The following is a 27,039-nucleotide window of genomic DNA, read 5'->3' on the forward strand; positions in this document are numbered from 1 at the left end:
CAAGGGTCCCTAGGCACGCACCTTGAGATGGTGGAGGTGTCAGGTGCCATCCTGGTGCCCAGGCATCTTCCCTTGGTCACAAGTGGCCAGCTCACTGCATCCACCCCCCCTCTCAACAAATATTAATAAAAAACAATCTGCTCCAACTAGATACTGCACCCTTCTTCTTGCTAGTTACAAATAATGTGCTTTGAGATGTTTTGAGGTGTGGCTTCAAGAAAATAGCTCTGACCATTCTCAGAACAGATGTATTCTGTCCTGCATCTACCAGCTAATGTTAGATTCATCATAAGATTGCCGTCATGATAAAAGGAGGGATGGGGAAACTGTACAACCAGGACTAAGAGCCAATAGTTCTGGTAAGATGCAAATTCCTTATCACAATGTTTTTCTGCCTGGAGACAGATGGGTGGGGCCTCCTGGCCATAGCAATACTTTTGAACTGAGATTGGCCAAAGAATGGGAGATTGACAGATACGTTTCCTGGAAGAGCCTTTCTATTCAAATGGATTATGTCATGAACAGGAAAGGGTATGACAGAGTTTTGGGGAGATTCCCCCCCCACACACTTAGCAGGGCTAAGCCATGGTTGACCCAATAGAACCTGGGTTGGGGGGAGAATGGGCAGTTTTATACTCAAACCTTGCTTCCTTTAGAGATCTGGTTGGCCACTGTGAGAATAGAATGCTGGACTAGATGGGACTTTGGCCTGATCCTGCAGGGTATTAGGTTGTCATAAAATAAGATCAATTGATTCCCTACAATTTTTTTATTTTTTATTTTTACTGTTATTTTTTATTTTTATTGTTACAGATTTTATGTAATAGAAGAATATTAAAAACTGTGGGTCTAATTGTTTAATATACTATCATGATGGCGCTGGTGGGACTAAATCCTGAGGCCAAGAACCAGTTGGCTGTAATAGATATTATTCCTCTCATCCACAATAGTTCATAAATCCATTCAGGCTCAGGATTCAGTCCAACAATGTCCAGATGCACAAACAAGATGGATCAAGAAGGTCCAGGGATTTGGGGATGCCAGAAAACAAGATCACAGGTTTCCAGGTGGTGGGCAGATGAAGTTCCCCAAATGCAGTCATGCAGAATTTAAGATACCAAGAAACAAGAATCCAATAAAGATACATGCATATATAATAAATCAAGGATTTGTGTATAGTGTCATGCAATGGTTTGGTCACCAGGACTTAGGAGGATTCTGCTTTTTACAAGAGGCACTAAAGTTATTGTCCAGCTATCTGACTGCTCTAAAATTTCCTTGACAGAGGCAAAATTCCAACAGAACAGAACCAAAATGGAGAACAGGCCAGCTTTCCAACAACACCAGACTTCTGAAAAGTGTTTGATTATCTGATGCCTGCTTTGAGTTCCAATGAGATTTTTAAACAGGGTGTAAATTGGTCAATAAACACCAGGTGGTGATAAGCAAAGCCAGAAAGGTCCAGCTGATGGGCTTAAGTATGATAGAAGCCAATATTGATTAAAAATATCCCAACTTTTCCAAAAGATTTAGTGGCAGCAAAGGAGCCTGATATCACATAATGCAGAATGATTCCCAAATGCTGAATCCTTCTGACTATACTGAGTCCTGAGTCAATATTGTGAAATGACATGCTCAATGTGCATTCTAGCACAGCATCGACCTATCCCCTCCGCAGCTATGCTAAAGGACAAAGGAACGAAGACACATGCCCTCCAATATTTCTCCAATGAAAATAGGGATGTCACATTCCATAATAATTTTACTATTTACACCTCACACATCTTACTGGGTTGCCCCAGCTACTCTGGGCAGCTTCCAACAGATATAAAAACATAATTAAACATTTAACATTTAAAAACTTCCCTTACAGGATTGCCTTCAGATGGCTCAGGGGTTGGATGACTCCATACCCTCCAACATTTCTCCAATGAGGATAGGGACATCCTAAGGAAAAGTGGGACATTCTGGGATCAAATCAGAAACTGGGATAGCCTCTCTAAATCAGGGACATCCATGGAAAATAGGGACACTTGGAAGGTCTGACAACATTGCTTGCCAATTGCAGTTTCCTCACTATCTTCTGAGAGTTTCTCTTCCTGAAGTGGAAGGGGTAAGAAGCTGTCTCCCACTCCCAAACACTTCCCCTGCAAATAAAATTTACACTCTACTAGTTTTATTATACAAAATTGGGTAACAAATAATTCAGAGAGCTTTCACAGGAGCACGAGTATACCTAAGTCTGTATGCAACAGAAATAATTATAATTTTTCCCTATCCACCTGCAAAGAAGTTGAGTTTCTCCTGCTCCTTGTCCCTTGCTGAATCCCTGTGCATGCCTATATTGAGTTAAGTTGCCTTTTACCTGGGAAAGAGTCAAATGAACCAGGGCAACTGTTATGTACTGAAGTTCTCACCCTGAGCCAGCAGGGAGATACTGTAGATAGTTATGCAAATAAGGGATCAAAAGTGACGTTCAGTGATTGGATAGTTTTAGAAAATTGTTACAGTTACATTGTACTAGAGCTCTATATAAGAATGCTGACTGAACCCTTCAATTCAGTTCTGTCCTGGCCTGTGAATAAACAAGAGCTGTTGGAAGAATCTCTGTGTTGTCTGATTTGTTCACCCACAACTTAACAGCAACAGTAGTATTAGCGTCTTATGAGACATCATGAAGGTTAAGAATAAAATTGATATTTACACACACTTATTTAATGAATTTAATGTCAGGCTTACTAGCCTATAACACAGGTACTATATTTTGAAATGATGTTATGCAATTTCCCACTCTGTCCTTTTGTCTTTCTAACAGATGAGTTAGGCCCACCCATTTGTCTCTGGTACAGAGCCACTCCCTTTGTTCTCTTAACAACCCATACTTAGTGAGCCATTTCTAGGCTGGCCTGGCTATTCCAGCAATTGAATCCATGCTTGATCCAAGGTCTCAGCATAGAGCCTATTTCCCTTCTTCCAAACTCATAACAATATTATGGTTACAGAAAATCACACTTATAAACATGAAAAATACTATATCAGGGATGAAGAATTTATGGCTCATCACATGTTATTGGACTACAACTCCCATTATCCCTGACCACTGGCCATTCTGGGGAGGGGCTGATAAGAGATGGAATCCAGCAACATATTGAAGGTCACAAGTTCTACATCCTGGTTCTATATGATGTGATGCACATTTTGATGATCAGCAAAGCAATGCTGCCTTTAACATTTTATTTTGAATTTATACACTAAACACTGTGTAAAAAAAAAAGTCCCAGAGCTTTCTAACTGAATAGTCCAGATTTAATGAATTTCAATATGAGCATTTCTATGGAAGTGTGTTAAAAATTGCTTAGAAGATTGTTTGCAGATTTACATTTTAAATGTGTTAGGAATACCACTTAATGACTTAATCACTATGCATGGAGATAGATTGTGATGATATTTTCAGAAGAAAAAGAAATCTATTTGATTAATACATTTAAGACAGTATGAAGTACTGTACACTCTTTATGCATTTGGTTTAGATGGAAAGGCAAAGCATTACACCAGAAATCAGGACATGCTCATCAAGGTACATTTCTTTACAAAAAGGCCTCTGTGGGAAGAACATAATTCGTTTTATAGGCTATTGTTCATTCTCTGGTCATTTCTTGTTGAGCTACAGAAAGAGCAGTTGGGTGGGAATCAGAGGGCAAATCAAATAAGAGAGGATAGCACAAAGACGTCTTAAAATATGACAGAAAGAGATCAAAAATATAGTCTGGCTTTTGGACTATGCTCATTCAGTATTTTTTTAAAAAAAACAACCATGGTTTTACCTTAGTTTCTATTATTTTTTAAAAAAATTATATTGACAAAAAGATTATTGAATTTTTTTAAAAGGAAGACACTAGTATCTTCAAGGCATACCATACACAAATGTTTCATTTAGTTCAGCGTCAAGCCCTGTCTAGATAAGAATCAGTCAGTGCCACAATTAACTAAAAATGCTTTGACTTGCTTTTACTGGAAATAGATGATCCTGTTTTCAAGTGTATTTATATAGCAGCCTTAAGTTTGTTTACTTATATAATTTATACCCTCTCCCACATCACAGGTATTCTTGGGGTGGGTCACAGAAAATGTATCAATTAAATACAAGAAATACAATGCAATTAAAACCCACACTATGCAACCCATCTGCCATATATTCCAGTTAGTGTAGTCATATAGGTGCATGTACAGCATATGCATCATAGGCACATGCACAGTGAATTCAAAAGATCTGGTGTAAAAGACAAGTTTGGGCAGGGGGGATGTTCTGCAACCAGGCGTTTTTTTGATGAAGAGGCCCTCTGATCTTTTGACCTCACTCAGTGATGGCACTACAAGAAGAACTAACCTCAAATATTCAGGCACTGATGAACAGAGTAAGGTGTCTCTTCAGAATATCCCCCAAGTCAGTCCCCAAGTCAGTCTCTAAAGTCAGGGGCAGCCCATCATTTTTGCACCTGAGATGAACCACAAAATGGCGTCCCCTCTTCACCAGGGAAGAAGGGATGAGCGTAGATGTGCATCAGGAACAAGGGGGGTAGGAAAAATCGGGATCTATTGGGTGTTAGGGGAGGGGTAGTACCTTTGGTGTGGGACACGTCATAGTCCTTCTGAGGTAGTTTGTCCGCCTTTGGTCCCCACCCTGCACTCAGTTCTCACCTGTGGCTCCTAGCCTAGCCTAGAAGTTGTCAGCAGGCGACAGCAGCCACATCCTGAGAACAGCTTTGACTGGCTGGCTAAACCTGGTGAGAGTAGCCAATGGGTCTCAAACCCTCAGTGAGTTAGAGACTTCCTCTGCATGTGAAGACAAGCTCTGGTGTGCAATCTCAACCACATTGCTCCCCTATCTCCACCCAGCATTGTCCAGGTAAGCTGTAGTGCTACTAGCTCTGAAACGCTGCTCCACCGCACCAGCTGCTACTGGTCCAAAGTTGTGTATTTTGGTGGGGTGTTATGTGTGCTAGATGTCTAGTCTGATCTTGACGTTGCTTGACCTTGCCATTGTACAACAATGGGAGAGAGGTTCTGCATGCATTACATGTTTTATTATTATTATTATTTTTTAATTAAATTACGTATGCTTTTCCAGTTAGCTTCCTTTTGTTAAGTGGTTTTCAAAAGCAATAAAAGCAAGCAATAAAAAAGAGATAATAAAAAACATTAATAAATAGTGACCACAAACTCACAAAAACTACCTGACAGAATTCCTGATACCTAGCCTTGTATCCCAAAACCCAGTCAAAAACCACCAAGTTCATTATTACAGTGGTACCTCGGGTTAAGTACTTAATTCATTCTGGAGGTCCGTACTTAACCTAAACTGTTCTTAACCTGAAGCACCACTTTAGCTAATGGAGCCTCCTGCTGCCGGAGCCCGATTTCTGTTCTCATCCTGAAGCAAAGTTCTTAACCTGAAGCACTATTTCTGGCTTAGCGGAGTCTGTAACCTGAAGTGTATGTAACCTGAAGCGTATGTAACCCGAGGTACCACTGTACTTATTTTAAACATTTATATTCAGCCTTTAAAATGTAGTTATTCAGGATGGGTCACAAGACACAGTGAAAACAATCCATTGCCATAGAACACAGCCAAAAATACCGTATTTTTCACTCTATAAGATGCACCAGACCATAAGACGCACCTAGTTTTTGGAGGAGGAAAACAAGAAAAAAAAAATCTGAATCGCAGAAGCCAGAACAACAAGAGAGATCGCTGCGCAGTGAAAGCAGCAATCCCTCTCGCTGTTCTGGCTTCTGGGATAGCTGCGCAGCCTGCATTCGCTCCATAAGACGCACACACATTTCCCCTTACTTTTTAGGAGGGAAAAAGTGAGTCTTATAGAGCAAAAAATACGGTAATCAATTGGTTAAAAAAAGGGTTGTGCTTGAAAATGTTCTATGTTAGAATAAATCCTGACACAGCCCTGGGGCACCCCTGTAAAGGGCCTGCCTCTGGCAGGTACAGTTTTAACTTCCTGGACTGAGGCAGTGTGTTAGACAGGGCCTGATTAAAAAGAGCAGAGCTAGTTTGAGGAGCCAGTACAGGAGAGGCAGTCTGTAATCTGTTTGTGGGAGCTGGAACTGTGCCACTGACTCTGCCTATCCGGTTCCTAGAGATCTTGAATCGTTGACAGAGGCAGACTTATACCATATGTGTTTGCTCATGCAAGAATCAAAAACAGTAATTCAGATCAATTCATTGCTGTGGTCAGTTTAGAAGCACAATATATTTAAGTAGTTTTGCTCTATCTGGAGAAAAATATTTTTGAAAAAAAAAGAGATTCAATGGCTAGTTTTGTTAAAGTCCCTGTGCAGATGACACATGCATTTCACTTTATTGAAAATAATTAATATTTCATTCGTAATTACATTATCATGCTTAGCATTTTATAGGGAAAGGCGCAAGACTTACTTTCAAGAGGCAATTTGCTTCAAAGGCTCTGAGAAAAGATAGTGAATCATAGGCAGACAGAAATGCTGGATGACCCATTATGCTAATATCTCTTACTGTAAAATTAAGTGCTTTGTCTTTTGTAAAAGCCATAATTAGTGTCAGCATCAGAATCCAGAGAAGTTAGTGAAGTATATATCTGCCAAGTTTTAAAATATATATATCAACAGCAATTTACTGAAATCTGAGCTGTAGAGGAGCATGCAGGATCTTACCCCTCCTCTTCCTTAGCCTCCTCTCAATGCCTTCATAGGAGCTTTCCAAGTGATTAGCTTATAATGCAACTGCACAGATGTTGCTGGTTTGTTGTGCAGGATTCCGATATTATCCTTCAATTCAAAACTTTAAAAAAAAACACTTAGACTGTGCTTTATTTTTATTATACATAAGCAATTATTATTCTCCCTGTTAGTGGACCCACTGCAATTTGGTGTCCTCTGACTAGATGGCTTTGCCAATTCCTGCGACTAACACAAGCCAGTCTTCCCTGGACTCCATTCAACAGTTGGCACTCACAGAAACATAGACTGCAACAGGCACATGTCTATCCCTTGCTATACATTTGGGGCTCCTTTCCTCTGTATCACCATAGGTTGCCAATGGAGCATGGCGAGTGCCATGGCACACATTGAGTAATGCCCATGCAATTTTTTTGGGGGGGGGTCTATGCCACTTGACCCCTTCTAAACCTGCACCAGACCCACAGTCAGTGCAGAGGGATGTTCATAAGAAATGAAATTGATAGGTGAAAGAATCTATTATCACCTTCAGTACTTGTATTCACCAGACACATTAAAGGAGCAGCAGGATTATGTCCACTGGCTTCATCAACAGTTTGGAAAATCCAGCAGGAGGTCTGAAAAGAATTCTACGCATGAACAGCTGTGCAGGCATAGACTCTGTGTGTGAAATCAAGAACACACGTAGGGAAAACTGACAGTTTCATGTCCAGTGCTATTTCTTTAGCTTTGCATTCAAAATTTACTGTAATTGAATCACTGCCAAGGTGGAGCTACAAGGGCCATTTATGTTGCCGCCTTCTGGGACGAGGAGGGGCATGGCAGCAGCAAGGTTGGGGCTGAATGTAAGAACAAATCATGGTGCAAATGGAACAAGGGCATTGGATATTGCCTGTTACAAGTATTCAGCTGGTAACGTGCACCAACCACATTGAGTTGGAAGGGACCTTGAAGGCCATTTAGTGCTTAACTCAAGATGAAGCATTGCTCTTTATTCTTGCTGTATATGTCTCTCTCTCTCACACACACACACACACAGAGTGGTACCTCGGGTTAAGAACTTACCGTAATTTGTTCTGGAGGTCTGTTCTTAACCTGAAACTGTTCTTAACCTGAGGTACCACTTTAGCTAATGGGGCCTCCTGCTGCCACCACACTGCCGCACTGCCGCACCGCGATTTCGGTTCTCATCCTGAAGCAAAGTTCTTAACCCGAGGTACTATTTCTGGGTTGGCGGGGTCTGTAACCTGAAGCGTCTGTAACCCGAGATACCACTATAATTCTGAAACAAAATTCTGTTCAGTGGGTTAATATTTCCTCACAGAGCAGATTCAGCAAAGGATATAAGAAAGAGTGTCTTACAGTAATTTTTGAGTTTATGGTACAGGGAGGATTCAAACTTTGGATTTGACAGGTTATTGCATTGCATTGTAATAATATGTGAACTTAGTAAAATGTAAGACATATGCAGGGGGCTGTGGTTAGGGCAAAGTAGCTTTCCACAGTATTGCAATGTTTAATTGTGTAATTAGGTCAGACAATGTATATAAAAGACTGTGAACAACTGAACATGCTTTATGTAAGTAGCCAGCATTTCTTTCCTAAATTATAATTGCAATCCTGCTCTTCATCATAACATCACTCTTGGGACAGGGCAGGGGTGCGGAACTTGAGGGATAGGTCATGGATGTTGTATCCTTCTTTAATCACATTGGATAGAAACAACTTTGGCCATAGCCATCATCCTTAGCCTACTGTTGAATGGAATTTGGTAAAACAGACATTCTGAAGTAATTGGAATGGTCTGAGGACTGTTCTGTTTTACGTTTAACTCCTTTTATTCATAGAAATGTGCAGCATGATTCATTATACATGCCATACCATTTGCTGTTGTTTGTGAATAATGTCAGTTGTGCTCAAGAAATTAGATAAAAGATGTCTAAATAGATAATTTTGTCAGCTGCATATTATTTTGCTTACAATATAAATCCATAAACTTCACTTACAAAATATTTCTAATCACCTGTTTATGTCATTCAGTCCTATGATTAGCTGTATTTTCCCAAATGCCTGCCAGCTATGTAGAGAGACAGAATCAGAGAGTCAAATATTGGTACATTTCATTTGGTTCATTCATTGGTACATTGTTTGTTCACTATAGCTTGGGTTTAGTTGCAACTGAAGTTATTGTGGCTTACACTTACTGGGGTTTGGTCACAAATTCTGCACATTTGAACCACTGGGTTCAATCCTGATTCACAAGGGGAATACTGAATTAACTGTTATGTACTGATGTTCTCACCCTGGGCCAGCAGGGGGATACTGTAGATAGTTGTGCAAATGAAGGATCGAAAGTGACGTTCTGTGATTGGATAGTTTGTATGCAAATGAAGGATCGAAAAGTGACGTTCTGTGATTGGATAGTTTTAGAAAGTTGCAACAGTTACAATTGTTCTGGAGCTCTATATAAGCAGGCTGACTGAGCTCCTCAGTTAGTTCTGTTCCAGCTTACAAATAAAGAGCTGCTTTGGAAGAATCACTGTGTCATCTGATATGTTCGCCCACAACTTAACATTAACATTCATGCATAGGTGTATCCTATTGTGTATCCTATTGTAATAATTGCATCCTACAATACTATCACTCACATTCTGTTATGTTACATATGCCTGATGCAATGTCAGTACCAAAAATCATACTGCTACTGTGCTGGAGTCACATGGGTCATATTTGTACCCAAATGCTTGCTTTTTCCCATAGTCTACTTGCCTCAGCTCCCTTACTAGATGAGTGGATATGCATGTGAGTTTGAATGCATTATTTATTTCCACTTATATACAGCTCTCTCTCACACAAAATATACCTCTGAGTGCTGGTACTCAATGAAACACCCACTAAATTTGTCCTCCACAATGGGACTTGGATCAATAACTAATTTTGAAAACTGATTAGTTTGCAGCAGGGAAGTTGACACAGTCTCGTATCTTGCCAGAGGATATAATCAGCCTGTAAATAGCAGTATTAGTACACTAGGTAATAGGTTGGTAATAAGAGAGCAAAAGAATATGGCCCAGATCTGCTATAACATTCTTTTCTACAAAGAGGGCATCACATGAAAAAACAACAACAACTCCAACTTGTAAATTGAACTTAATGTTGAAATAAATTCTAGTTTTATCACTCAGCATACTTAGTGAATAAGGAATATTCCTAAATGCATTATAATAAAAGGTGTGCATGCATGCATTGCCTTAGGTGATTATTAAGAAGCCACAGACATTTTTACATATCATTTCTGAATGTGAATTCCAGATGTTTCCAACATGAAACATGAAAAATGTTATGTTCTAACAGTTAATGTTGTATTGCCAGCCATTTCAAAGATGTATTTCCCTATTAGAGCATCAACGTTGCTATGGTGATAATTGTAAAACTGTGACCTAGACTAGGGGAGAGGAAGTGAAGAAAGAATGTAAATGGTTAGGGTTACTATACGTCTGGATTTTACCGGGCATTGCCAGGATTTCAAAGGTGGAATTGACATACGGGGGGAATTTCTGAAATGTGGCGCTTTGTCCTGGATCTTAGGCAAGTCAATTGAAAAATCTCAGCCTTTTTTGTTTTTTAAGAAAAACAACAACTTTGGGGTTTATCTAAAAAAAAGCTCAACAGCTTTCAGGGTGTCCTGGTTTTTACTTTTTGAAATATGGCAACCCTATAAATGATGCAAATAGAAGTAAGATCATTTAGTTCAACAGAAATAATAGCAAAAAAGATGTGGGGGTTTTTTGGGGGGGAGGGTATGTAATTAAACTGTGCATTTCAGAAGTTACTTTGATTTTGTATTTTTGTGTAATGAAGGAAATAACTTGACATATACTCTGATCCTACTCAAATGTACAGAACAATATGGGGTGCCACCCGTGGCGAGTGGCAAGCATCCCAGGGGGGCGGGGCAGTGATGTCACCCCCCCTTGGGGATGACAGCTGGGGCACTCCACACCCCCTGCACCTCCTTCCTCCGCCAGTGGGAGGGCTGCGTATCTTTGATGCCTCTAACAGCTTGGCCTCCTTTGTAGCTCTATATAGGTGCTGAACTCATATAAGAATGAAAGACTATTAGGTTCACTTAGTGAGACTAGAGGATATTTATTCTGGAGGTCCCTTACCCTGACCAATGCTGTGTAGGTGCCTTACACTGAAGTACTCTGCACCAAATTAAGGAAATGGAGTATTAACTAGTGAAATAGGTCCGACTAATGGAGCTGTAATGAGGCTTTGGAAAAGAGGAAGTGCTTGATCCACACTGTTTAGGAAAACTGCATTAATCAATCTCAATGCACTTTTATCTCTTAATAATTAGCTGCCTTTTTAATATTTCTGCCATACATATATAATGATCCTAGATTGTCAGTCATAGGTTATCAACTGTAAATACTTTTTGTGGGGGAGGGGAAAAACAAAGAACACCACTTTTAAAAATGAGATTAGAATATTGTCCAAACATAAAGTAACTGAGCGCATTATTAGAAACTATATTTTTGAATATTTAGGTATACGTTTATTATTCCCATTACAATGGTCTTGAAACAATTTGCAACAAAAGCAAAACTGCAGTGATAAAAATCATGTAAGGATGTTAAAAAATATTCAGTATTCAATATTTTAAAAGGATACATTTATATTAATGGACTAATCCCTGTTGAAAGCATAATCCTCTAGGATTATGTGCAAGGGTCCTAACTGTTGAAGGCCTTATATACAGACCTACCCACTTTCAGTTATATCTTCACATCCTTTAATAGTGAACTCAAGTGATGAGTGCTAGCAGAAATGGTGCCAAATCAGGGATATTGAGAAACAGAACTCCAAAAAGCTTAAGGGAGCAACCGCTGTCTTGATACAACCCAGTGAATATTGAGCATGCTCAGTAGCCACAGAATATTGAGCATCAGTTGGAAAAGAAAAATGGAAACCTAGGAAGGTGAGTTCAAGTCCTGCTTTTTTCCACCTTAAAGAGGTTTGGAGGATGGCATGGCTGAGCAAGAGCATTTCTGCTAGGAGGTGAGGAGACTGCAATATTTTGTTGCAGATCCCACTTGTGCGTTATATTGTTGTTTGTTTTAAACACCACATTGTTTGGATTGATGGATTGTTTATTGGTCGTTATGTAAACTGTTTTGTGACTAGGGTGAAGTCTATAAGTATTGGAAATAAATAAGTAAATAAATCAGGGAAGGTATGTTGGTACATAAACATTTCCACATGTTTCTTAACATTCAGTTTAAGTCTGCAATTGATTTGGCTTCAAGGAAGATTATTATAGGGCTGCTGGGTTAACATGTGCAAATTGTATGTCTTTCTGAATCTATTTCAGCATAAGAGAGACTGAATAGAAAATGATCACAGCAGTGTTTGAATCATATACAGTGGGATTCTATATATAGTTGCACATGCATAATAATAACATATATAGAATAACATAAAGACACGGATTTCTGGGAGCCCCAGTCTGAACATTATCATATTTTAATGACAATCATGTATAGCTGAAAGCTATTCTACACATTACTTGGAAAAGAATGATAACCTGAGGTCATAGAAATTTTGACTGCAGGTTGATGTGGGAATCATATTTTCTAGTGCTTCCCCACACAAAAAACTGCCTGCATGCAGTAAATAATACATGTCTGTGAGAATAATATACTGTACTAAATACTATACTAATTGCCTGTCTATGATGTGTTGGTCTACAACATGGAGTTTTTGATACGGGGAATCATTAAAAAAGAGATCCTCTCCTTTGCAGACCCTACAAGTGTCCCTATTTTCGAGGGACGTCCCTGATTTAGAGAAGCCATCCCGGTTTCTGATTTGATCCTGGAATGTCCCACTTTTCCTTAGGATATCCCTATTTTCACTGGAGAAATGTTGAATGGTATGGAGTTATCGGACCCCTGAGCCGTCTGAAGGCAGTCTTGTATAGGGAAGTTTTTAAAAAAATGTTTAATGTTTTATCATGTTTTTATATATGTTTGAAGCTGCCCAGAGTGGCTGGGGCAACACAGTAAGATGTGTGGGGTATAAATAGTAAAATTATCACTATGGAATGGGGTGTCCCTATTTTCATCAGAGAAATGATGGGAGGGTATGCCTTTGCAGTCTGAAGTGGCACAATCCATAATTTTACAAGTTCAACCACTTTATTCTATGCAAATTGACTGACAAAGATACAATAAATCAGATTCAAACTTCTCCATGCCTTCCAACCTTGGCTGATCATTCATTTCAGCATGCCTTTAAAGGACTAATCATTAGACCAAGAACTAATCTACTGTACTGCTCAGTATCCATATGGATCAATACTAAACATCTTTATTTCTATTTGTGGATTTGCCTTTCAAGTTCCTTTCTTTCCCCATCTCTGTACAAACTTTAATCACATAAACTGAGCAGTGCATCTTTTTATACGGTGAAACAAAGAAACGCCAAAGAATATCCAGTTCAGCCTCAGAAACTCATTTCCTGTCACATGTCCAATCATTTCTAGCCTTCTACTACTTCATTTATTTAATAGGAAAAATGGACTTCAAAAGCTTGTTTCCAAAGCAGGTCGACACTACAGGGATAGCAAGTTAAGCATAGCTAAAAAGGCTTCATTATTACTTTGAATATCTCACCAGGTGGTCGTCGCTTCCAGTGTTTTTATTCCAATAGACTTTGAAGCAGTTAGACACCAGGACATACACATTGCTGGAATTTAAGAACCTTCCCATCTTCTACAGACTAAAGCATATGGCATAGTGAAATCATAAAAATTTCCAAACCCAAAACCATCCACATTTCAGGGACCCCTTTTGCAACTTGCCCACACATATATTGTGTGTCTGCATAATGGGAGGATACTTAAATTTATATGGAAAAGAAGTGCTTCTCATAATAGAAAAAATGTTTGTATCTAGCTATAAACTTTAATTGGTTTAGCAGTAGATTAATCAATCAGCATTTTCGTTTTGATGAGTAGGAAGAGCTATAATGGTTTAGAATGGCTCTGAAGGATACTTTTGTTTTATCTTAAGTTTCTACATCCTATTTTCCTACTCTCCCCCCCCCCCAATTGCCCTCTTATTGTCATTGTTCTGTTGATATTTTGCTCTTGGCTAAACCTTGTACTTTTTGTCTGCAGCACCTTTCTCTTGCTGCCTCTAAACATTTGCACCTCCATGCACCCGTTTAAACATTGTTTGAAAATGTACACTACCTCTTTTTCTGAGCATTTGACTTCTAATGCCTGCCTCACATTTGCTTTTCCTTCTCTGTCCCTCTTTAGTCTTTTTTGAGCTCAATCCTGTGGACAGGGTAGGTTCTTTCAAGTTGATATGTAGTGCCCAGCTGTGTGCATTGTTGTATTCATCATCTTTTGAAGCTGATGCGTTGTTTCTCAGAGAAAAGAGAAAGTAGCAAACGAGACTTTTCTTTCTTACAATTAGTAGTTCATTTTTCATACTTCCTTCAATATCAGGGCTGGTATCAGAAGATGGTACTATCAGGCAACTTCTGAGGCCAATGCCTCAGTATAGGGTCCACTACCAGCCTCTGAATCATGCTGGACCTGCTACTCCTCTGGTTTGTTGTCTACCTTCCCTCTCTATGGTTCTTGTTTAGTAGGCATATAAATATAATTTTATCTGTGGAGGAAAAGTAATAAACTTAGGGAGCAATCCTAAGCTATCAGAGAGGACAGCTGAGGGGATGTTCAACGTTGCAGACATTTGCCTGTAGATTTCCCCCTCCATAGAATCATAGAATCATAGAGTTGGAAGAGACCACAAGGGCCATCGAGTCCAACCCCCTGCCAAGCAGGAAACACCATCAGAGCACTCCTGACATATGGTTGTCAAGCCTCTGCTTAAAGACCTCCAAAAAAGGAGACTCCACCACACTCCTTGGCAGCAAATTCCACTGTCGAACAGCTCTTACTGTCAGGAAGTTCTTCCTAATGTTTAGGTGGAATCTTCTTTCCTGCAGTTTGGATCCATTGCTCCGTGTCCGCTTCTCTGGAGCAGCAGAAAACAACCTTTCTCTCTCCTCTATGTGACATCCTTTTATATATTTGAACATGGCTACCATATCACCCCTTAACCTCCTTTTCTCCAGGCTAAACATGCCCAGCTCCCTTAGCCGTTCCTCATAAGGCATCGTTTCCAGGCCTTTGACCATTTTGGTTGCCCTCCTCTGGACATGTTCCAGTTTGTCAGTGTCCTTCTTGAACTGTGGTGCCCAGAACTGGACACAGTACTCCAGGTGAGGTCTGACCAGAGCAGAATACAGTGGCACTATTACTTCCCTTGATCTAGATGCTATACTCCTATTGATGCAGCCCAGAATTGCATTGGCTTTTTTAGCTGCCGCGTCACACTGTTGGCTCATGTGAGGTCCATTTCAGGATGCCTAAGTGTTGTGACACCCAAAAGCTCTGCCACCACCATTGCTTTTCTGCTGCTGTTCCAAGAGCAGTAAGGGGTAGGAAGGTAAGTGGGGTGGGGCAGGTTAATGGGGTGGGGAGGGGAGGGAAAGGGGTGCACTTGGGAGAGCTTTGGATCTGCTGGATCCGCACTACCTTGTTCTAGTTATGTATTTTGTTTGCCAGTGGAATGCATTGGGACTTTGAGAAACCTGGAAATGTTATACATAAGATTTGAAATTAAGGGCTTTCGAACGTTTTAGCTACTGATTGATAATAAAATTGACTTTTCTGTTTCACAAAGCAAATGGCTAATGGGGAAAAATAAAGATCTTTCATGTTGTTAATTCTAACAAATAAATAGGAATTAATAATACTTAGGAGTGCTATGGGCCTATTTATCCAGGCACTGCAAGGTATCTTGAAAGCAATTGATCTAAGCATTTTTACAACAGGCATACCTGTTTTACAGATGAGTAAGCAGACATAGTAATTTTGTGCAAGTTCTCTGAGATTATTAGCAAATTGTACTTGGGAGACATAACATAACTTTGTGCCACTAAAGTTAGTATGATTGGAAATGCAGTATGCTTGGATGCAGTGTTTTTACAGCAGCAGTCTACTTAGCGCAGCATCTGTGAAAGTAGCCAGTATCAATCCTCCTAAGGACCTTAATGGTACAGTCCTTCACTCGTTATTCACTCTGAGCTTCCAGCAATCTAAGGTTATAGCAACACCTCATCATGAGAGTAAAAATGTTGCAGTTGCACTGTGTGAAAGAGCACCTAACTTCTTGAGTTCTCAAATGATTCAAGTTATTAGTGGGACAGGAAGCAGGAACCAGGAAAGCTAGTTGTTAAGTACAGGTAATTGATAGGTTTTATGGACCAACTGCATTTCAGCCTATCCCCATCAGCAATAGGTACTGGGACCTACTGCTAAGAACAGGCTATAAAGGGATGAGCAGTACAAACTTGTAGGACAATAAACTACACTGTATCTTGAGTTAGGGGTATTGATTGTACCAGTACAATATCATTAGGGGCAGCACATCCTGTTTCACCACTTGAGGTGAAAACGGATGTGCTTTCCCGCTGCCCACCCTGCTCCTCACCTCTGCCAGCACTCCACCAGTACCGCTGCCATGCCACCTGCAATGCCATCTCTGCCACTAATGGAGAAGTAGTGCTGGCATCAGCACAGATTTCAAGCAAGATATCTTGTGCTTCGTAAGATTTGTGAAACATTTATTAGAGAGAAAAGTCCAGCCTACCAGATTCCCTGCAAGGCTAAGAATTGTGTTTTGAATACCCCAAACTCTGAGCTGTGAGACTCCAGGGATTTCAAGGAATTCCAACACTTACCCAGAGTTCAGTTTCCTTGGAATGAAGGTGAATGGAGACTGTCTTGTCTTTAAGATATATGGCTTACCGTAATTTACACATATTTACAGCCTGAAAATAGGATGGTTGGGCTCACAGCATTAACACTGCAACAGAGCCTCCCTCCCTATTAGTTTCCTAGCCACCTCTCTCACACACCTCACTGGCTTTAGATTTAGCACAGCTGAGAGAGTTTCTAGCTTCCAGACTATCCAAAACTCTCACACACTCAGCCCTGCTTGGACTATTGTTCTTCTTCCTAAAGTGAAGCGGCATGTAGCCAAGTGAAGTGGAAAAAGCCCCACCTATTTGTATACAACTGAACTCTTTAAGATGCTTATGAGGGTGCTTAACTGGGCCCAAGCTAGAACCATTAGTCTCACAAAGAAACTAGCTTGACCAGTTCAGCAGGTTCTTATAGATGTATGGATAAAGAACCACAGGTCTAGAAGAGATCCAGCTCAAGCCTCCTTGGGCTATCACAACATGATTCCTTAATCCCATCTCTATCCCACTGTACCACTCATGTCGTGTCACTTTTCTAAGTGGAAGTCTTTGGCTAGCAGAAGTTGGGGAGCAGCAATCCACCTATCAAAAAGTGTCCTATAGCCTATATATCTAGAAATCCCACCTGTCTTCCTGGAGCAAGATGCATTTATCATATGAGATAAACAGATATTGTCAATGTAAATACCAGAATAGTATCAACATTGAAAGGCTCACTAAATGTGTGAATAAACTTATGTTCTGTTTCCATTTCCCTTGTTTTTTTTATCAGTATCAATTAAATAAATTATGAGAAAGGTGTAAGATAGCACATTTGCATATGGACTGTATTTTGCAGACTTGCTGGTGCACAATCTTTGGCATGAATGACAGTTAATATTAAAATATTTGAATGACAGTTAATATTAAATCTCATGTGGCTGAGGTGAATTTTGCCAGCTTTAGTCAACTAGAAATGACCCTTAAAATCTGTAGTGAATGGTATGAGGAAAACAATCTGCCTCTGCATGGATTTAAATAGCAAGTGACAACCCAATGGAATTCTCATCTTCATATGTTCCAAAAGCTGGTAGAGCCACAAAGTCTGTGCTTGCATACAAAGAAGCCTTGTGTGAGCATAATGCAAAGTAACAGATTTAGTCTTTGGAAAGGAAATGGCTGGGAAAACCTCTGGAACTTCAGCCTATTTGTAACAGCACATGACATATCAACAGTTTATGTCTTTATAGCCCTAAAATTATACTCTTTTATTAAGTGTGTTTAAATCTGCCAAGCAAAGTCATGGTCAACACATATTTGACATGTTCTCATAGACTGATTCTAAAACAAAGTTATGTGTAACTAGAGGAACCTGGGCTCATTTCATACACTCCTTGTAGCTATGGCAATGCACAACTGCCCAAATGGTGCTCTGATGGTGTTTCCTGCTTGGCAGGGGGTTGGACTCGATGGCCCTTGTGGTCTCTTCCAACTCTATGATTCTGTGATTCTGTGATTCTGTGATTCTGTGAAACTAAATTCAATGTCAGTAGTTTGTCATGGGCATAGACTATCATTTTGCATGCCATTGGTTGAATAACTTGGAAGGTTTTCAGTGTATGCATAATGATCATAATGTGTAGAATTTATATTGTGTAAATCTAGTGTTCAAAGCACCTCACATACATGATCTTATCAATTCTCCTGTTCCAGGCTGTGGCACATAGTGGTCTGTAGGACAATTGTGGCAAGAGTCAGGACCATGGAGAGCTCCTATGGAAAAAGATTCCAGACTCACTGACCACATTCACATGTCATGGTAAGTGAAAAATCCTAGCAAAATAAGCCAGGGTATGCATGAGAGGCATACAATTGTGGGCAGGTCATTTCACAAAGCTTTGCTCCACAATGCATGTGAGTGCCAAAGCCAGCCAGGGTTAATAATAGATTCCTGCTATGTGTGAACTCCTAAATTACAGTTAAAGTCTTCAAAACAAGCCAGAGTATGAAGACATGGTTTAAAGTTGCCTTGGTGTCTTGGCTTGCTTGAAATCCATTATCAGTGGTTTCTGGGTTCACACATAATGATAAGTACTTACTCCTGGCTTATTTTGCTGCTCATGTGAAGGAAGAAGTCAAGTGGCATGAAAGGAGTTGCCTATGGGTGCATACCAATCATGCATAGCCTGGTTTATTAAGCCAGGATTTTTGGCTTTTAATGACATGCAAACACTCCCGCTGAAAAGCAGGGAGCTGGTAGTGTTGATCCAGCACTGGTCTAGAGGTGATTGATGTGTTGCATATTCCTGTAGAGAGAGATGTAGTTGATCCTTGCCTCTCTGGAGTGTGCCTGCTTAGAGGCTAAAGTGGTTGCATTGCATTATACAAACATGTATGCTAGTAGGGTTGAAATTTCACCCATGGCATTGGTGGGGCTTGGTAGAGTGTAGGAGGAAGTGAAGATAGCAGCAGTTTGTCTAAGGCTGCTTATTGCATATGTTGCTACACAGAGATTTGACCTCCTGGTTTTCAGTGCCAAACCAACACTGTGACCAGAAACATGACACAAGAACCTTCGTCAATGGGACAATTCTCCTTGGACCTGGCTTCTGCAATAAAAGGTTCACCCTTGCTTCTGTCAAGCATTTTAGACTGCCCTTTTCCTGGCTCTTAGCTTGAACACATTATTTCTATGCACAGCTGGGAAGGCTGCTGCTCACAGGCAGACAAGTCAGTAACACCTAGGAATACAGAATGGAATGATTGACACTCTTAACTGTAAACACAGGTCTTCTTCATCCATAAAAATGCTGTTCCTGGTAGCAACACTGATAAAGTTTCTGGTGCAGACAAGACAGTGATGTGCAGTCTGCAGTGTTAGTTCAAGATAAGGAGGTTAGAGTGCTTAGGAAAGGAATCTCCCAAATGCAAATCCCCTGGCAGGAAGACAGCACTTAACAGTGCAGATTATCCAGCCTTTGAGCTGTCCTCAAAGGAAAGTGACTAACGGGCCAAAAATGGCATCAATAAATTATAGCATGACAGGAAAAGTTTTAATAGCCAAATGGATATCTGCTTCCCACTCCCACCGCCATCGCCCAGTGAAACTGTAAAGGAAAAATTGTTTCTGAAATGGTGTTTTAGGCAGCAGTCCTATAAACAATTACCTTGGAGTAGATCCTATTGAACTCAGTTGGGGATTCCAGGCAGAGAAATCAGCTTTCTTTCCTGTTTATCATATAAACTTCAGTGTGGGTCACAACAGACAATATATGAAATGCATGAATGCATTTCTCATATCCATTTTGGGAGGGGAAAAAATGTATAGCATCATCATTGCGATACTGCAGATGGAAGCCTGAGCCCGAAACAGTGGCTTCCCTAAGACTTTTTAGGCAAGGCATGAACTATAGACAGGGCTGGCCTATCCATGAGGCAAGGTGAGGTGGCAGCAGATCCAGCTTCCCAAGAATGCACCACCCACTGCTGCAGCAATGGCTGGGGTGCACACCTTGGAGGCCAGATCTTCTGCCTCCTCAGCAGTCGTCCCCCCCCAGTCTCCCCCCCCAATGTTTACAGCAGCCTCTTGGTCAATAGGAGGCACTGCTGGTCTCCTCCCCCCATCCTTGTTCCTGATGTAGATCTTCACTCACCCCTTCTTCCCTGGTGGGGAGAGGCACCATTTTGTAGTTCACCTCAGGTGCCAAAATGTCTTAGTGAATTCTTACTGAAGAGTTCCTGATTAGCTGCTCAGTCTTTTAGCTACTACACTGTGATTAGGAAGGATTCTGCATATGATACACTGTAATCTTTAGCATATTTTGCGTGTTTCTGAGTTTAATACCACTCACCATAGAGGTCCCAATGTTGAATATGTAGACATAACTCTAGATATATGGCATAGCCAGCATGAATATGTTCATAACTCTGACAACTGTATCTGATGTTTCGATATTTGACTGCAGTTATAATAATCACTATAATTGTAACAGTTCATGCTAGCCAGGCTGCACATCTATTCTTCATTTGTCCTTAAACTAATTCATCCTACATATGAATATATCACCCTCATCAATTTCAAGTGCCATCCCTTGGATTTTCAGGCTATTAACGAGGATGCATTATGTATGAGTCAAACAGAAAACTTACATTCTTTTGCTTGCACAACGGAACAGGTACTTTTCTTGTTGGTTATTGGAAGCTATTCTCATTGAAATACAAGTCACACTACCAACTGAGGAGCAGTCCTTTTTTAAGGATACCATGTGTTTACAAATTGTGGTTACACTCTAGCTGATTACTAAATTCTGACAATACAGAAGATTTGTTAAGAAACAGCAGTTATTCACATGGAGTTGAGCATGAGACACTTAATGTCAGGGTCGTGGGTTTGAGCCCCATGTTGGGTGAAAGATTCCTGCATTGCAGAGAGTTGGACTAGATGATCCTCATGGTTCCTTTCAACTCTACAGTTCTGTGATTCTGATTCTATGCTATTTCTTGGGCCTCCTAATACTTTTTAATTCACCAAGGTCACTTGACATTAACAGTATTTAAACAAATACTTCAGGTATTTTATCATGTTCCAGCACAACCCTATGGATCTCTACTCAGAAGTAAATTACACCAAGTTCAATTAGTTTACATGCAATCTTAGACTGCTCAGAAATTTCAGAATCATTTTGAGGTTTTTTTTAAATAAACCAAAACAAATGTTATCTCTAAAATGAATTCCATTATTATAGATAAATGAGCTCCCCAAAGCTCTCCTTAGGTAATCGTTTCTGAGCTAATCCAAGGGGTTGGCTGGTCTGGGAAACCATTTTTTCCATCCCATGGGAACTAATGACTGTATTAGTTCCTACAGGGGCAGGAAAAAAGCTGATGCAGAGGCAAATGTATTGGAGAAATCTAGCTCCCTGGAATTGCACAGGCCCTATTTTAAGAGCTTTGGCAGCCAATGTGATTTCAGCTTTGGCTGCCAAAGTCCCCAAGATCTTTGGCATGCAAAGCTATGCTTAGACACTGTAAAGCATTTGTCAGTAAAGGAAGCTGACAATTTTTCTCTTGTTCAGATTTCACTCTGAATGGAAGAATTTTGTGCTTTAAAAACTTTATTTCCTTTCAGACTTTTACCAGCCTCAGTTCTTTTCTGATTCTGGTAAAGGAGGATGCTACCAGCATCCTTATCCATATTAAAAAAATTATATTTATAGCTGGAGCAAAAGGGTGGCACTGTGGGTTAAACCACAGAGCCTAGGACTTGCCAAACAGAAGGTCGGCGGTTCGAATCCCCGCAATGGGGTGAGCTCCCGTTGCTCGGTCCCTGCTCCTGCCAACCTAGCAGTTCGAAAGCACATCAAAGTGCAAGTAGATAAATAGGTACCTCTCCGGCGGGAAGGTAAACGGCATTTCCGTGCGCTGCTCTGGTTCGCCAGACGCGGCTTAGTCATGCTGGCCACATGACCCGGAAGCTGTACGCTGGCTCCCTCGGCCAGTAAAGCGAGATGAGCGCCGCAACCCCAGAGTCGGCCATGACTGGACCTAATGGTCAGGGGTCCCTTTATAGCTGGAGCACTGTCATTTACTATAACCTCTTGGTTTTTGTTTAATACAAAAATACACTGCTTAAGTGCCGATAGACTCTGTGATTATTAGGTTGAACATCCCAGAACTAGCATGTGGTTTTTACATTTCAGTAGGTAAGAAAAACAGGGAATTCAGCTAACACTGGATGACTTTGGCATTGGAACACTTTGCATTTTTAAGAATCAGGATTGTAATGGCGGAAAGATTCTGATAAATTTAAAGTAGAAGTGTGCATTAAAAATAATAATCTTGCTGCTGCTGCAAGAACACCCCAAGCCAAGGTTCACTGTTCCCCTGTAAAATGCAGCCATTACAACATGTGCTTCACCACCTCTATCACACGTAATTCCACATCATTTTCTGAAGCTGATAAGGTGGGAAATATGGAACATAATGATGTCAAAACACAAAGCAGAATTAGATCAGGGGATGCCAATTTACATGGGGAGGCATATGGGCACATTTGCAAACCAGAGGAACTGCCATGGGCACTACACACACACCACAACCTATTATACTAGGTACAACAAAATGTTTCTTTCAAGCCTAATTTCAGTGGGGGAGGGAACTTTCTGTGGACACATATCCAATTAAATTATATGCGATGGACCGAGATAGGAGAAGTCGTTGGGACGGTCATTGACAACAACTCTTTGTAATATATGTGCATTCTTTGTAACACATGGCCCCACCGATAGAGTCTATAGTGAAATAATCAGTTGTTTTACTGTATTCCTATATAGTATATACTTTACTATATTCCTAAGAATCATACAAATTCTATGTAAAAAATGTCATTACTATATATCACTAGTTCTCAATTGTTATTACACATACAGAACACCATATGCAGCAGTAAGGAACTTTGATGAATAACTCCTCCTATTTTACCAGCTGACAGTCTAATATTTAAACATCAGTTTAAATACTGTGATTATGCTATACAAACATGGGAAAGAAACCTTTAATAATTCTCTATTAATGTCACTGACAAAAAACTGACTCTTTTATTGAATATTATTACCAAACCTTATTAAAATGTGCCATGACTTCAAATTACCAAATTACTTGTAACATTTCCCCCCTTCAAGACAAAATTTACCATTAGCAGTAACTTGTGGGCAGGGATTCCAGCCTAATGCGTATAGGATTTAATTACACAAATACTTATGCATTTCCATAAAATTGTCATTTTCTTTCTGCAGCTGCAAACATTTTTCTTCATATTGGTAATTATTTTGGAATCGGATTATTCTGATTTAGCTGCTTAGATTGGTCAAACAGGAAAAAATATTCCCAGATTAACTGGAATCAACAGTGTGAACATCTATGTAGGTTGTTTTTACATATACCAAGTCTCTTTTGTCAGTTAGCCACCTGGATTACAGTGAGATATTTCAAAAGAGATTTATTTATTTATTTATTTACTAATTTATTTGAGCCCTTTGGGGATTACTGTATCTAAACAATAAGTCCAGAAGGAAATGGAACATGCCACTAATATTTAGTTTTCAAGATTTATGCAGTATTTTGTGGGAAAATGCAGACCACCACCAACGATATAGACCAAGCTGATCTTAAGGTCATTTGAGGCGACCCAGGCAGTCATTTCATGACTAGTGAATTGTCATTTGGTGTTAACATGGAAGTAGGACTTCTTAGTAATAGCACCTACCCTCTGGAATGCTCTCTCTTGAGTTTTTCACAAAGCAGAGATTGTAGTGTATTGTAAACACCTGTTAAAAACATATATGGTTTCCTGGTCTCCAACCTTTATTTTTTTGTATATTACTCAGTTATACCTGGGAAACACAGGTGCACTTTGTTTTTGCCTGGTTTTAGGAACATTATCTGTTATGTTTTTTATTATTTTTGTGTAAACCACTTAAGAGTTATATAACATTAAGTGGCGTAAATAAGTTTTAAAATATATAAACAAAAATTAACAGTGATACAGACAAATTTTAACTTGTGCACAGTCAGGTGAAACTTAAATACACACTTCTTTTCAGTTTTTCATCTACAGCATACAGGAGCTATCTTAGGAATTAAAGGCAATTCTGTCACTAGCCTTGCAGATTCATGATGTAAAATGAGCAATCCTACCTTATTGTGGTGTGGGGGAAAGTTTATTTTCATGCAAGTTCAATGACTACATCCTTTGCCCTGCTATTTCACTGTCACCAGGGTGGGAAGAGGGGATATTTTCCTTCCCACCCCAACTGGGATGGGAAGAATTTACTGTGCCTGCCTCAGAGCTTTCTACAGGCCTACTGAGGGACCATCAGCAATGGAAAAGTTGTCTCACTGGTGGACTTCCCTCTCTGGCAGTAGAAGGGCACATACGTTGCATCCCAGCGTCCTTCCCCTGCCCTTCAATCAGCAATAAGAACACACCTTAAAAAGATATGAAAACCTATTTTCCAGAGAAGAGCTGGCAAAAGAGCCAACTGAATAGGTTTGATAACATTAAAATATCTCTAAAATATTCATGCATAAAGCTATTAGTCAACAATGTGTTCTTAAACTGATAAGGGTATATTTCTGTCCTAAGATTAATATTCTCTCTTTTTTATACTTATTCTTTTCTGTAATCTATTGCAGATTGATTTACCAGGACAGTTGCGTTTTAACACTACAGACCTTACTACTTAGCAGTGTTAAAGGATCTACTGTATAATAAAGTTCCTGTTGTTTACTACTTTTTGTCTTTATGTTCTCAGTCTTTGGTGGTCCATAAATTTTCTTTATTTATGTTTTAAAGGAAGGGAAGACTCACCTTAGAAACTAATTAATTTGCTAATTATTAAGTCATTTATTTTACTTGTTTTATGATAGTCGTATGGTTAATAGCCTAAAATGTATTTTTGAGTTAAAACTGCAGCACTTTCTAGTTTTCTGTGAAACATTTGCTTTGGGTAAATATAGACTTAGAACAAGATTCTGAATGGACCAACCAATTTTTAATTTCCAGTGATGTTTTCAATGATAACATACCATGACATAAATATAATAAAAACAGTTGAACAACTGTTGGTGAGATTTAATAACAAGCTAAAATGGCTGGCAGGGACTATGGATAAATTGGTTCCACTGTAACTAATTGTACCTTGAAGCAATGTTTATTTTTGGCCCCTGCCACAAAAGTGATATATAGAATCACTTGAGATTTCAAAGAACCATAAGTTGATTGGAATCAAGCCAAATTCAACTGACCAAGCATTTCTAAGCATTCTCTTCCATAGTCAATTCAGCTGCAAGCTGAAAATACATCTCACTTATTCCAACTGAGACTCATATTTCTGTTACATTCCTTGGACTGTCTCCTTTGCTGTTCTTTCATTATCACCTGGTGCCTACTTGGTTGTCTTTTTGGCAGCACCATTTCTGTCCTGTACTGCTCTTCTGTCTTCAGAAGATAATGCAAAATGGGCAGTGGTGGTAGGGAGTGGCCTCCAGATTTGTAGGTGTGTTGGAAAGAGAACACTAGGATCCCTGTGCTACTAAAGATGTCTTCAACAATGCTTCAGAAGTTATTTCACAATTTTATATGCATAGGGGAGGACCATTAAAGTCATCCAGCTAGTCTCAGAATGGATACATTAGGACTGCCTTGTGTGCCTTTAGATATTTATTGGAATCATAGAAGCTAAATAATTTCTTTTTTTCCATTCTTCATGCTGGTTGAGTGAATTTAGCAAATGTATGCACAACCTCTGTTGCTTGTAATGTCATAGAAAATCAACTGAAATTGACCTGATAATCTTTTATATGATCATATGGAAAATCAGCATGCATAGCTGAGTCTTTACACTTCTTGGATGTGCTCATTCAAAGCATTGATCCTCCTATGAATCCCCTTTTAACCAAAGGTTAAAAGCACTGAAAATAAGTGAGTGGTTATAAACCTTATACAGCTCACTCACCCAATCCATCTGTCAAAAATGGTAAATAGTATACATGATAACGTCATTGTTGCTGTTTCTCAGGCTCTCAAGAGTGGAAAAAGTGTGTCATAACTTTAAACATGACCGTACATTCAAGACTCTAATGTAAGTGCCACCTTGGTTTTTTAAAGTAATTAAGATGTAATTTATATAAGAAACTATCAGAAATGCAGCTCCCCAAAAGCAGGATAAAACACAGATCACATATTAGGTTACAATATCAATCAAGTTATTAAGAATGAATCAGTGGTCTAAATTTGTACTAGAAGTGTTTTAACATTTTGGCAAGCTGCTTGAAAGAGTTTAGTAAGAATTTGTAATGTGTGTCTTGGAAACAAGATTTTCCTCTCTGGTTCAACAAAAGGGATACTGTTTCTCAGTTAAACATACCTCTGTTAGAATATAACACAGTTACGAATACGTTTGCCAGAAATCACAGTTTTTAATGAGTCTTTAGTAAAACTAGATTTTATTTTCTTTCAAACTGTGCAGTGTTTTTGCAGTTAAAATATTTTTTACACGGTCTTCCAGATTATGTGACCTTTGCAGATTAGGCCTGTCTTTCCATGATGAGTATAGAAAAATTGAGTCAAGCCCACCATTTGCCTAAAACTTTAGCCCCTACGTACAAACATAACAATGAAGCTCTTTGCAAGCTGGAACTAGTCTGTGAAGAACATAAAGCTACAAAAGACTTATTAACAATGGTTTATATTTCTTCACTAAAACAATAATCATTTGGATTTCAAGATAAGAAAAAGGAAGAAATGATCTGAATGCTGATATAACATAATGATAATGGGTTGACATACAGTACGTTATGTACAGAGGGGGGAAAGCTCTCTCCTGTTCACCTTAGATTGAATTGAAAATGATCCAATCTTTTTCCGGAAAATAATAATAATTGGGACTCTGGTTATTTTGAAAGCAAAATTGAAGCTTA

At 39.5% G+C, this 27,039-nt stretch overlaps 1 protein-coding gene and 1 long non-coding RNA gene across 19 annotated transcripts in view; one reads left to right on the forward strand and one right to left on the reverse strand.

Annotated features, from left to right (window-relative positions):
• The window catches only part of LOC128412917 (uncharacterized), a 60,102-nt gene extending 35,254 nt beyond the window's left edge, over positions 1-24,848 (forward strand). Inside the window, exons 3-4 of the long non-coding RNA XR_008330188.1 lie at positions 18,274-18,379; positions 24,754-24,848. This is a non-coding gene — a long non-coding RNA (uncharacterized LOC128412917). The remainder of the gene's footprint in view (positions 1-18,273; positions 18,380-24,753) is intronic.
• Positions 1-27,039, reverse strand: part of ROBO2 (roundabout guidance receptor 2) — a 968,715-nt gene that overhangs the window by 474,951 nt on the left and 466,725 nt on the right. The gene's annotated exons all lie outside the window — the stretch shown is intronic.

Source organism: Podarcis raffonei, chromosome 4 (genome assembly GCF_027172205.1).
Source record: "Podarcis raffonei isolate rPodRaf1 chromosome 4, rPodRaf1.pri, whole genome shotgun sequence".
In the NCBI taxonomy this organism is placed as follows: Eukaryota; Metazoa; Chordata; class Lepidosauria; order Squamata; family Lacertidae; genus Podarcis; species Podarcis raffonei.